The 13,435-nt window shown below is 33.5% G+C and overlaps 1 protein-coding gene and 5 non-coding genes across 46 annotated transcripts in view; 5 read left to right on the top strand and 1 right to left on the bottom strand.

Annotated features, from left to right (window-relative positions):
- Window positions 1–13,435, bottom strand: part of LOC141395239 (CUGBP Elav-like family member 1-B) — a 569,810-nt gene that overhangs the window by 46,826 nt on the left and 509,549 nt on the right. The window lies entirely within an intron of this gene.
- On the top strand, window positions 203–276 carry TRNAN-GUU (transfer RNA asparagine (anticodon GUU)). Its single transcript has one exon. It is a non-coding gene; the product is annotated as a tRNA-Asn (tRNA).
- Window positions 9,006–9,079, top strand: TRNAN-GUU (transfer RNA asparagine (anticodon GUU)). Its single transcript has one exon. It is a non-coding gene; the product is annotated as a tRNA-Asn (tRNA).
- TRNAN-GUU (transfer RNA asparagine (anticodon GUU)) lies at window positions 9,458–9,531 on the top strand. The gene has a single exon. It is a non-coding gene; the product is annotated as a tRNA-Asn (tRNA).
- On the top strand, window positions 9,795–9,868 carry TRNAN-GUU (transfer RNA asparagine (anticodon GUU)). The gene has a single exon. It is a non-coding gene; the product is annotated as a tRNA-Asn (tRNA).
- Window positions 10,191–10,264, top strand: TRNAN-GUU (transfer RNA asparagine (anticodon GUU)). The gene has a single exon. It is a non-coding gene; the product is annotated as a tRNA-Asn (tRNA).

The raw sequence follows: 13,435 nt of genomic DNA, 5'->3' as shown, positions 1-13,435 counted from the left end.
GTTTAAATGATCTCTTTCAGATTGTGTGATTGCCTTAGGCCAATTTATACCCCCCAATTATTTGGAGCCGTTCAGCATTTTTAGTTAATGTTTCATATCCCTTTTTGTTCTTTTGCGAGCCGAACGGTGATGTCCTTATTATACATACGGATACGAATGTAGTATATTGAAATTCACTTCTACATGCACAGTGGTCACAGTTGCCTCCGTGGCGCAATTGGCTAGCGCGTTCGGCTGTTAACCGAAAGGTTGGTGGTTCGAGCCCACCCGGGGGCGATAAAATTTTTAATTAGTTCAAAATGTTAGCTAAAACTGTTCGTCAAGAAAGTTGTGTACTTTCTTTGAAAAGGGGAAAAGTATAGCAGATTCAAACTACACTACTCCAGAGACGTAGGGAAGACATTGTTTAAATGATCACTGTCAGATAGTCCAAGTATGTCCCACAACTATTTGGAGCCTCTTTAGTTAAAGTTTTGTATCCTTTTTTTCTTTTGCGACCCGAACAGTTATGTCCTTATTTTACATACGAATACGAATTGGCTAGCGCGTTCGGCTGTTAACCGAAAGGTTGGTGGTTCGAGCCCACCCGGGGGCGTTAAATAATATTTTTCGTTTGATCAAAATGCAAGACCATTTACTGTAAAATCTATTGTTGTAATTTGATGTTGATAGAAATTTGGTAAAAAAAATACATTAGCATCAAATTATGTACATACAGTATCGGCCAAAACTAAAACAAGCACTCAGTACCTCAGTAATTTTTTCTAAAATGATATTTTTTAGAAAACAAAGTTGTAATCTTTTTGTCTTTTTTTCTTTTTATTTATTTATATCTTTATTATTGGAAAACACAAACATAATAAATTCAGACTTAAATAAACAAAAGATAAAATTCAAAAACATTTGAGGTCGCAAATTTAAGCGGACAAAACTAAAGCATCCCCAATATAAGGAACAAAAAATTAGTGAAATCAATATTTCGTTGCGTATCCTTTACTCTGGATTACACACGCATATCTTGCAGGCATAAAGGATATTAAATTATTAATTATTTGAGGCGAAATAATTAATTTTTGGAAAATGTGGCTTTAATCCTCAAAATCGGGAGAAAACGTTATTTTGTGACTATAGCCAAACGTGGATCCAGATCCACAGATTTTGGTAGAAAACTGTTGTGACCACTAGGAACCCAAGGTACCAAATTACAGCTAATTTAGTAGGATAATGTGGCTTACATCCTCAAAATACCGAAAATTGGGAAGTACCGCTATAAGAGACTATACCAAAACATTAGCCGATGTTGTTTATATTCATCCAAAATGATCCTATAGCATCTTCTAGTTAAACACAAAATCGATTAGATTTAAAAAACTACACGCAGAGAAAAAAATATGTTTGATCCAACAACATTCCAAGACCAAAATATGTATTGTTAACATATTGTTGGATTTCTCATGTAGTATTGTAAATCCAAAAATAGTTTGTGTCAACTGAACAATATTTCTCTCTTTTCTTCGAAAATTTGTTTCTCTTCTCTCGCTATTCGATGCCGTGTTGAAAAAACAATTTTGGTGAGTTGTGGTGTGTTTGTATGACATGCTGCCTTTACCTTTGTTTTTGTGTGTATGTACTTGTGAGACTCTTGTTTTTATTTGTTTCTGTTTTGTTTCCCTGTCGGACTTTTATTAACCAGTTGATAAAATGATTGATAATAGATCGATAATTTTTAAACTGACTAAAAACTGGCTGAAAAGTTATCTAGAGATGAACCACTTTGAACAGAAACAATTTTCGGCAATTGTCCATGTCTAGATAACTTTTCGACCAATGTAAAGTTAGTCGAAAAGTTATCTAGAGATTAACCACTCTGAAAACAGAAACATGTACCGTCTGCAAAGTATTTGTGTTTGTCGAAGAAATAAGGCACAGATGTATAAATAATTCGCACTTGCTTTTTCTTAATATTCTTCGTATAAATGCAGCATCCAGTTATAGAATACAGTGTTGATGGACTGAACATATTCGTACATATTACTCATATTATTCTGGAATTAAAAAGGAACACAAAGGAAATATACAAATTTGCCCCTTCTTCTCTCTAACAAAAAAGAGAGAGAGACAAAGAGAGGGGGAGAGAGAATATGAAAAGTCAAAAATAAAAAAACACAGAAACAAAAATTGTTTTTTTTTTCACATTATGTTTTAAACTGACTAAAAATAGGCAAAAAAAAGTTAGTTTATTATCAGTCGAAAAGTTATCTGGCGTTGGACAATACTGACTACTCAGGCGCTCATCGCCTTGTAAAATTAGTCAGTTGGCATAAGGCAAAATTATCGATAAAATGCCACTTATGTTTAAAAAAAAGCTAGCTTTATGTGAGCTTTAAATCGGCCACAGTCCCTACAGGGTTCATTCTTCTTTCCTTTTCATGTTTGTTATGGTGTTTAATTATTCCTTATGTTGTGGTGGGTTCTTGTGGCTTTTTGTTTGTCTTTGTTGTCAGCCAATGCAGCAAACCATGTATTGTGTTCATCAATGATTGCAATATTATACGCGACATTTATATCCAAGTTATGCGAAAAGTGTATATGAGAAGTATATGCACTCAAATCAAAAATTTCTGGGCTGGTTTTCTGTATTGACAATACTTTTTGTAAACAAAATTAGATTATGATAGTTCCTACAATCGGTATTGTTAACGATTTTAACAATATTGCGGAAATTCGAAAGTTGTTTTTGTTTTCTATGTTTGGAACAAAAGATGGTATTTTTGGATTTGGATTACAATGTTTGAACAAAACAAATACATTTTTGGAACCAAAACATATATTTTTGTTCCAACAAAAGCGAAAAATATTTTTTCTCTGCGTGTAGCAAAAGAACGATTCACAGAAGAGCGTTGGAAGGAGACTATTTCAGTTTACGGCCCACAAAACAAACCTTTTGTATCGTCAAAAAATGAAAGAGCCAAACTTGAATTTGGCTAGACCCATCTGAGCTAAAGTGCCCCAAAATGGAGGACTGTTCTGTTTTCTGATGACTCTAAGTTTAATTTAAAGAATTCAGATGGCCTAAGGCGTAGACCAAATGGGCAACGGTTAAATCCCACATATTGCAAAGGCACTGTAAAACATGGAGGCGGCAATATAATGGTCTGGGATTGTTTCTCTGGACAAGGGATTGGACCAATTCATAAAATTGATGGAATTATGGATCGTTTCAAGTATCGTAACGTATTAAAAGGCTTGATATTGCCTTATGCTGAACAAAAGATGCCACATAGATGTACATTCCAGGAAGATGACGAGCCAAAACATATATCGAAAGTGGTTAAAAAACAATTCGACAGAAGTTCTTCTTGAAGCCGCAAATGTAGTCAGGGAAGCAATATCGCCTGAAATAATTAATAATTTAATATCCACAATGCATACTATGTGTGTCATCCAGAATAAATAATACGCAACGAAATATTCATTTCACCAGTTGTTTGGTTCCATAAATTGGTGGTGCTTTACTTTTGTCCACTTATTTTTGAGACATAAAATGTTTTTTGAATTGTAACTTTTTATTAAATTCAGAATTCCTTAAGTTTGTGTCTTTTACAGTGTTTTATTTTTTCAATAATATACATACCCAGCAAAATTTGACGGAAGGGGTTCTTTTCGATGACGTGATTTCATGTCATCTTTTGCATTGGTTCAAAGGAAGTCGTGAAAGATCCGATCTTTTCATTAGGATTTGAACCAATGCAAAGGAAGTCGTGAAAGATCCGATCTTTTCATCAGCATTTGTACCCATTCCATCGATCCAATAGAGATGATGTTTGTGTTTTTATTTATACACCTGCTTATTTCATTTTGGTATGTTCCAGTACTGCAAAAATCTTCTAATTTTTACTATTTTTTCCGATAATATAAAGTAAAAATTGTTATCGTAGTAAAAATAAGTAGATTCTTGCAGTTTCTGGAACAGACCAAAGTTGTTAGAACTGTCGTCGTGATGTTGTCTTACATTTCCTACATTTCCTAAACAATTGGTATTATATGAAGTCCCAACCATCGAGCTAAAAATAGAATCGGACTGCACACATTGCTATTTTAAAAGTTCCCTTGTCTGTTCTAAATCTGACATAGAATGAAATCAATCAAATCTCGCTTCTTGGAATTTGAAAAAAAAATCCGAAACGAAAAGGAACAAGAATCTGAAAATAAAGAAGAAACTACTATTGGAAAGAAACAATTAAAAATAAATTAATTAAGCATAAATGGTATTTTCCATAAAAAGTCTCTCCTCCCCGTTCGTTACATTTTGTTCTTAGAGATCCCTAAAGCAAGCCGAGTTGTAGATCCCTACATATTTCCGTCACTAATCACTAAACAAAAGAGTATAAATGACCAAAATGTTGTTATAAAATAACAAAATTATAAAATAAAAGTAATTTACGAAAAAAAAATACTTAAAGGAGTGCATTTGGAGTCCATGTCGAAATCTGAACTGGTGATGGGAAGATAATTGAAAAAACCTTTTGTAAGATGAAAGAATATCAGTTGCGGAGAACGGAGGAAGTAATCTTTTGCGTTGCAGCGGTGGTGATTACATTGCAATTTTGGATGTAAACTTTTGAAAAACTAAACTGATAAATTAATTGTAGTTATTTCATGAATTCGTTTGAATTAATAAAGAGTTTTGTTTTTCATGAAAACCATATTTCAATACACACGCACAGAAAAAATATTTTTCGCTTTTGTTGGAACAAAAATATATGTTTTGGTTCCAAAAATGAATTTGTTTTGTTCAAACATTGTAATCCAAATCCAAAAATACCATCTTTTGTTCCAAACATAGAAAACAAAAACAACTTTCGAATTTCCGCAATATTGTTAAAATCGTTAACAATACCGATTGTAGGAACTATCATAATCTAATTTTGTTTACAAAAAGTATTGTCAATACAGAAAACCAGCCCAGAAATTTTTGATTTGAGTGCATATACTTCTCATATACACTTTTCGCATAACTTGGATATAAATGTCGCGTATAATATTGCAATCATTGATGAACACAATACATGGTTTGCTGCATTGGCTGACAACAAAGACAAACAAAAAGCCACAAGAACCCACCACAACATAAGGAATAATTAAACACCATAACAAACATGAAAAGGAAAGAAAAATGAAACAAAACAGAAACAAATAAAAACAAGAGTCTCACAAGTACATACACACAAAAACAAAGGTAAAGGCAGCATCCCAGCTAACAATTTTTTCCGAGGGCTCTGATATCAGATTTTTTCTGAGATTTTCTGAATTTTTTTTAGAAATTTGGCCGATTTCTCTAATATTTTCCTAGAAATTGGACCGATTTTCTATAAGTTTATTTTAAGAATCTCTGCACATTTTCTAAAGAATATTAAGAATCGTTATTCCGAATTCGTTCCGATTTCTAATGGATTTTCTAAGGGATTTTTTTTTCGGTTGATGTCGAAGAGCAAAATGACTGGTCATAAAATTCGCATATACAGTTTTACAATTTTTTTAATATAAATGCAACATATAATAATTCAAGCTAGTGTTGATAGCTTCAACATACTTCTGCACATTGTTCTACTGTTAATCATAAAATCATAACAACAGGCAAAATCATTAGAAAGTTTGAAATTATAATCTTCCATAAATAGTACATTAAAAGAAAATTGTCTCTGAGTGGGGTTTGTTCAGTACAGTACCGACACGTGTTGTGTCAATATCAAAGGCGTCAGCGTCAGAATTGTTTCAGAATTTTTTCAGAAAAGCTGAACTTTTTTCCGAACTTTTCCAGAATTTCCTTCCGAATTCGGACGGATTTTCTTAAGAAAATCTAAATTTTTCATCGAATTTTCCAGAATTTTCTTCCGAATTCGGACCGAATTCTGTCAGAAAATCTAAATTTTTCTCCGAATTTTCCAAGAATTTACTTCCGAATACGGACCGAATTCGTCGCGAAACTCTAACATTTTTTAAGAATTTCCTTCGAAAATTCTTTCCGAATTCGGCGACCACGTCCATACAACTTTCGTACCGAATTCGGTACGAATTCGGCATCAGAATCGGATATTTTTTCAGAAATTCTGTCCGAATTCGATACGAATTCGGAAAAAAATGTTAGCTGGGATGTCATACAAACACACCACCACAACTCACCAAAATTGTTTTTTCAACACGGCATCGAATAGCGAGAGAAGAGAAACAAATTTTCGAAGAAAAGAGAGAAATATTGTTCAGTTGACACAAACTATTTTTGGATTTACAATACTACATGAGGAATCCAACAATATGTTAACAATACATATTTTGCTCTTGGAATATTGTTGGATCAAACATATTTTTTTCTCTGCGTGCAGCATTTCCATTTTCCAAACAAGACATGAAAATTTCATGCCAAGGGGTTGGTGAAAATGACATGCCAAAGCATGGGTGAAAATGACGTGTCAAAGCATTGGTGAAAATGACATGTCAAATCATTGGTGGAAATGACATGCCAAAGCATTGGTGGAAATGACATGCTTAGGATCCAGAAAAGAACGTCATCTTTTGGGGTCCACGCTCATATAAAATTCATCGATGAAGATGCTAAAAAGATGACATGCTAGATCACTTGCACCCATGATTGAATGTCATCTTTGGCATCGAACATTTTGCTGGGTAGATATACATAAATAAAATCAAAAAATAAATTTATAACTTGGTTTTCATAAAAAATTTTCATTTACAAAATGTACTGGGGGTGGCTTAATTTTTGGCAGATACTGTATATATGTACATACTTCTATTTCTAATATAACAGAAATAAGACTACTGACACAATAGGACAAATAATATACAAAATAAAAGGAATATTTTTTCCCCTTTCCATTAGAAACTCAGATATCGGCCTTTTTGTAGAAAATTTACTTCTGTTGAAACTGAGGTATGGGGTATTGTATCTCGCGAATTGTTGTAATATACCATAACTTTTGAACGCATTTAGGTAAAATAAACTGTTTTAGCACGATTCACCGATGGATTTCTTAAAATTATAATTTGAGCGGAAGCTGTGGTCATATTAATGTAAAAAAAAAAGAAAAAAATCGTTGAAGGAAACGAGTTTTTTTAAGTCAGTTTTCAATTAGTGGCTGTACAATACAATGTAGAGTATAATGTTCAAAGAAGAAGTTAAAGAATACACTTCAGAGAGGAAGTTTCTAATGTATGATTTTTTAATATAACCACCGCATCAATCTCAAACGGATGCTGACATTTTGAAGACTGAAAAATTGGGTTTTTTGAATTTTTGCTCTAATCGGAACGCGCAACTGTACTCGTTTAAAAACTGATTATGAGATTGTAGTACTCGCGATTACGCATTTTTTGATGTATAACTAAGGCGTGTAGCCTTCAAAGGTTCACAACAATCTCAGCTTAAAGTCGAAATTTTTGTGCGTATTTTTTTTAAAAAACCAGTTTTTTGGATTCAAAACTTACAAATGCCTTTCGATTTCACGCGTGAATTTAGTTTTTTTACGTTCTGAATCTAACAAACCTTTGCGCGTCTAAATCCATCCACTAGATCGGCGGATATGATACCCCTCAAATTTCGAAAATATGCAAAAAATATTTTTTAAAATATCGCGCATTTAGACGCGTTTTAGATGTGTATTTCCTACTTAGATATATAGAGCGAAACGCATATTTAAAATGTGCGAAAACAGATATTGAAAAACGTTCGCGAATCCGGAGATATAATAGATTTTTTCTAAAAACTGAGTGCGATGCTACATCCACGGTTCTTGATGGATGGATAAGATGATGTATTTTTAATGGTGATCATTGAAATCGGATGCGCATAAAATGCAAATGTACTTCGTGGAAATTATGGGCATTTTACTGTTTTTTGCACCCTAACATGCAACTGATGCTACATCGTGGTCGTCAAATGGAATTTCACAAAGTGTATATCAAATAAGAGGGATTGATTCGCTGTTTTGGAAAATCGGATGCGCATCATGTCATTTTCACTATTACGCGGTTTATATGCGTTTCAAATGTTGTAATATTCAATATAACATTACTTTAATGTTATGCCACAATTGGAATTCCTTGTGATTTAATATAATCTTCTAAAAATATTCGCCCATAGGAAAACTATAAGTGAAAAAGTTGTTGCAACGGAATATCTTCATTATTGCGTGAAATTTGGACGAAAATGACGAAGAACTCAATCATTTTTTCTTCAACATTTCCTATAAAACCATAAAAAATAAAATTAGAATAACATAATTTTTATTTTTTTCGTCACATTTTCATTGTATTTTTGCAAATAACACGAATACTATAGCTCCAAACTTCACGACTTAGGTTTCATTTTATTCCTCACAATGTCTGGATGCTGCTATAATTTTTTTATATATTTTTTTGTAAGTATAAGCGCTATTGTTTCAAAAATATGTTTGTAAATACGTGAAATTATTTAATAAATTTAATTTTTCGCGAATCCATTGAAACTTTTTGAATTTTTTTTTTGCATATTCTCAAAGGCTGCGAATTCAGTTAACGACAATTGGATATAACAGCTTACTATATTAAGCCGCGATTTTTTTTAGAATTTTTTCTAATTAGCATAATTAAAACGGTCATATCTTTTGCGCGCAACAATCAAAGTTGGTAACGAAAACAGATTTGGAATGACGATTTTTTTCTTAATCTATGTACTAAAAATCATAGATGTAGTATCAAAATTTTTTTTTGATTTTTTTGAAATGGAAAAGACGATTTTAGACATTTTTGCTGATATGTATTTACATACACACATTAAATAATTCTAGGATTTAATTTAGTACTTGTGGATGACAAATAAATATCTACTTTACACATTTCACAGGGATAGACACACTTTTTAAAATACATATGTATATGAAATTTGTCCTTTGCTTAAATATCCTTTGGTTTATTTTCAAATGCATTTTTTAGGGCACAGTGGTCAAATTGCCTCCGTGGCGCAATTGGCTAGCGCGTTCGGCTGTTAACCGAAAGGTTGGTGGTTCGAGCCCACCCGGGGGCGATCAAATTTTTGACTTGTCCCATATGTTCTTCAAAAAGTTTTAACTTTGAAACGGGAAAACACGTATAACAGCTTCAAACGGCGATTTTGTAGAGAGGGAAACCCATTGTTTAAATGCTTTCTTTCAAACAACTCCAGATATAAACGATTTTGTATGGAAAGTCATTGTTAAAATGTAAACTTTAAATGTCCTCTTTCAGATAGTGTGATGCCTTAGGCCCATTTATGCCCCACAACTATTTGGAGTCGTTCAGCTTTTTTAGTTATAGTTGTATATCCCTTTTTGTTATTTTGCGACCCGAACAGTGATGTCCTTATTTTACATACGAATACGAAGGTATATTGAAATTCACTTCTACATGCACAGTGGTCACAATTGCCTCCGTGGCGCAATTGGCTAGCGCGTTCGGCTGTTAACCGAAAGGTTGGTGGTTCGAGCCCACCCGGGGGCGTTAAATTTTTTGACTTGTTCAATATGTTCTTTAAAAGATTTGAACTTTTTCTGAAAACAGGAAAACGGGAAAGCTATTGTGTAAATGTATTCTTTCAGGTGGGCCTTGGCTCCAATTATTTTCCACAATTATTTGGAGTCGATCAGTCTCTTTAGTTAAAGTTCTATATCCCTTTTAGGTTCTTTTGCAACCCAAAAGGTGGTGGATGTCCTTATTATACATACGAATTGAAATTCACTTCTACATGCATAGTGCTCACAATTGCCTCCGTGGCGCAATTGGCTAGCGCGTTCGGCTGTTAACCGAAAGGTTGGTGGTTCGAGCCCACCCGGGGGCGATACAATTTTTGTTCAAAATGTTAGCCTAAAATTGTTCTTCAAGAAGTTTGAACTTAGTTTGAAAAAGGGAAAACAACGTATAGCAGCGTCAAACAACTCAAGAGACGACGATTTTGTAGGGAGTCATTGTTAAAATTTAAACTTCAAATGTTCTCTTTCAGAGAGTGCGGTACCCACAACTGTTAGGAGCCGTTCAGCCTCTTTAGTTAAAGTTTTATATCCCTTTTATGTTCCTTTGCGACCCAAAAGGTGATGTCCTTATTATACATACGAATACTAAGGTATATTGAAATTGACTTCTACATGCACAGTGGTCATATCGCCTCCGTGGCGCAATTGGCTAGCGCGTTCGGCTGTTAACCGAAAGGTTGGTGGTTCGAGCCCACCCGGGGGCGGCAACTTGTTTTTTCAATATTCTTGAATAATAAAAAAATGTTTGCAACAGATCGCAAAAAAAGGTTATGTAGGGTGGAGAGAGAGAGTAGTAGTAACTTTAACATATCGACCAATTTGCTCAGTAATTATCTTACAAGTTTATATACACAATTAATTTAATATATTCTGTTTCGAACTATGCCTGGCCACTTTTTGCAATTGTTCTCTACATAAATATTCTTAAGAAAAGTCATATCTCTGTATTAAAACTATGTGTATATTTCTAGCTCGGACTTTATGAGGACGTACTCTAGCAGGAAAAAGCCTGATTTAAAAAAGTAGGTCATCAGTACAGAATATGTATATTGATGTTGTTCTTACTGGTCAACTGTCAGAATTATGTGATTTTTGAGTTACCGATCTCCCACAAGTTCAAATCGAGAGCCAAGATCAGGGGATTGGAAAGGCCAATGGAGAACTTCTGTCGAATTGCTTTTGAATCACTACACCTTTACCACTTTCGATATATGTTTTGACTCGTTCTATTCCTGGAATGTCCATCTAAGTGGCATCTCTTCTTCAACATAAGTCAAAATCACGCCTTTTAATACGTTACGATACTTGAAACGATCCATAATTCCATTAATTTTATGAATTAGTCCAATACTTTGCTCCGAGAAAAAAAATTCCAGACCATTCTGTTGCCGCCTTCATGTGTTACAGTGCCTTTGCCATATTTAGGATTTAACCGTTGCCCATTTGGTCCACGGCTTATGCCATCTCAACCCTTTAATTAAGCTTAGATTCATTAGAAAAAAGCAAAACTGTTTTTTTTATTTGTTTCAGTATACTCTGACAAATCATCATGAGTAGACTCACGCTTGAATAACGCTACGAAATTATCCAAATTTACTTTGAAAATCAGTCGTCGATTCGCGCAACAGCAGTTGGCAAATGACCCGTTGTTTTATCGCAAAATTGTGTTCAGCGATGAGGCGTTTGTTAATAAGCAGGAGTGAGACCAATCCATAAGAGACCCTACAGACTCCATTACATCCAGAAAAATGCACCGTATGGTGCGGTTTTCACGCTGGTGGCATCATCGGACCTTATTTCTTCAAAAATGAGGCCGGAGCTCGCGTTACGGTCAATGGAGATCGTTACCGCACCATGATCAATAATTTTTTGTTTGAAAATATGGATGACATTGATCCGGAGGAGATGTGGTTTCAACAGGATGGCGCTACGTGCCATACGGCGAACGCAACCATCGACTTATTGAAATCAAAATTTGGCGATAAGTTGATTTCGAGAAGTGGACCTGTCAATTGGCCTCCAAGGTCGTGCGATTTGACACCTCTCGATTATTTCCTGTGGGGCTACGTGAAGTCACTGGTTTATGTTGATAAGCCAGCAACAATTGATGCCTTGGAGGCCAGCATTGTTCGTGTTATTCGTGACATACGGCCAGCAGTGCTCGAAAAAGTGGCCAAAAATTGGACGTCCAGAATGCACTTCGTCAAGAACAGCCGCGGTACCCATATGCCCGAAATCATTTTTAAATGTTAATGTCACGTATTGATCTTTCGAATAAAAAAAATTTTAATTTAATGTTTTGTGTTATTTTTTACAATTTCAAGTTCTATCGGGCTTAAAAAAACACCCTTTAGAAGATGATTTAGGATCATTTTGGTACTTAGGGTCACAAAACTTTTCCACCAAAAATTGTGTCCATGTTTGTGTAACGGTATCTACCGATTTTCAGTAGTTTGAGGATTTAAAAATCTACATTTTCTGAAAAGTAAACATTTCGCCTGAAATAATTTAATATCAGCTATGCCTACAAGATGTCCGTGTGTCATCCAGAATAGAGGATATGCAACAAAATATTGAGTTCACAAGTTTGTTGTTCCTTAAATTGGGCGTGCTTTAGTTTTGTCCTCTTATATTTGCTACATAAAATGTTGTTTGCATTTTAACCCATATAACCGTACCACCCAATTTCAGGTATTTTAAAGTCTTTCCCCCAGTTTATGTATTTCGAAACGAAAATGTGTGCGCACTTTAGTTTTTGAAATATTTAATTTGCTTTTGCTTCAAAACAAAAAACAAATTTGAAATACACACTCAAATTTGGTAGTTTTTCTTCCGCATTCGTTTTCTTATCGACATACATAAACAGGCCCTTTATCTACATTTTCGGCCAACATTGGCTGTAATTTGGTTATGGAGTTCTCAGTGGTCAAAAAAGTTGTATTTATAAAAAGTTAAAATTTAAAAAAAAAAAATAATTAAAAAATTAAGCTACAATGTACAATGTTATATATATAAATGCACTTAAACAACAAAATGGTGACAAAATTAAACGGCGTTTTATTTAAGAGATTCCATCATGAAGAAGAATATACTACTTGATGCTAAGCGAAATATTTTCTAGCTTTAAGTGTATTTATAAATAAAACGCTGTAGCTTAATTTTTTTAAATATTTTTTATTTGAATTTTAACTTTTTATAAAATAATGAATTCCTTAGGTTTGTGTTTTTTTAATAATAAAGATACAAATAAAAACTAAATGTATAACTTAGTATTCTTAAATAATTATCATTTACAAAAAAATGTCAGAATATTACTGTTTTTTTGTTCCTTAAACTGGTTGTGCTTTAATTTTGTCCACATATACATATGTTCGACTTTAATATTTTTGAATTTTAACTTTTTTATAAAATTCTGAATTCCTTAGGTTGGTTTACATATTTATAATAATAATGATATAAATAAATAAAAAAGAAAGAATAAATAAAAATACATAGTAAATAAAAAAAGCTCAATTAATTCAATTAAATAAAAACTCTCACAAATAAATGACCTTCGTCCTAATAAGACAACAATTAAATAAAAATGCATAGCACGCCCCGGCTGAGGTTTGACCCTGGGTCCTCTCCAACAAACAGACAATGTTGACGAGGTCTTAGCATTCTAACGCAAAATTATGAATGAAAAGTTCAAATAAAAGTTGACAACACTATTGCTATCGGTAGAAGTTTAAGACTACTTTCTTTCTTACCGAAAATATCGTTAATTACCGAATTTACAAGCATTTGAATTTAATCCATTTTTGTTGGTAACTCAAAAAATGTGTTAGAGAATCCCACTACTGGTCCTTAATTCGCCATAACAGTTTATTTCCAAT

This window comes from Musca autumnalis, unplaced genomic scaffold (genome assembly GCF_047663935.1).
Source record: "Musca autumnalis isolate F117 unplaced genomic scaffold, ASM4766393v1 scaffold_2, whole genome shotgun sequence".
Lineage (NCBI taxonomy): Eukaryota > Metazoa > Arthropoda > Insecta > Diptera > Muscidae > Musca > Musca autumnalis.
This window is presented reverse-complemented; position numbering and strand designations above follow the sequence as displayed.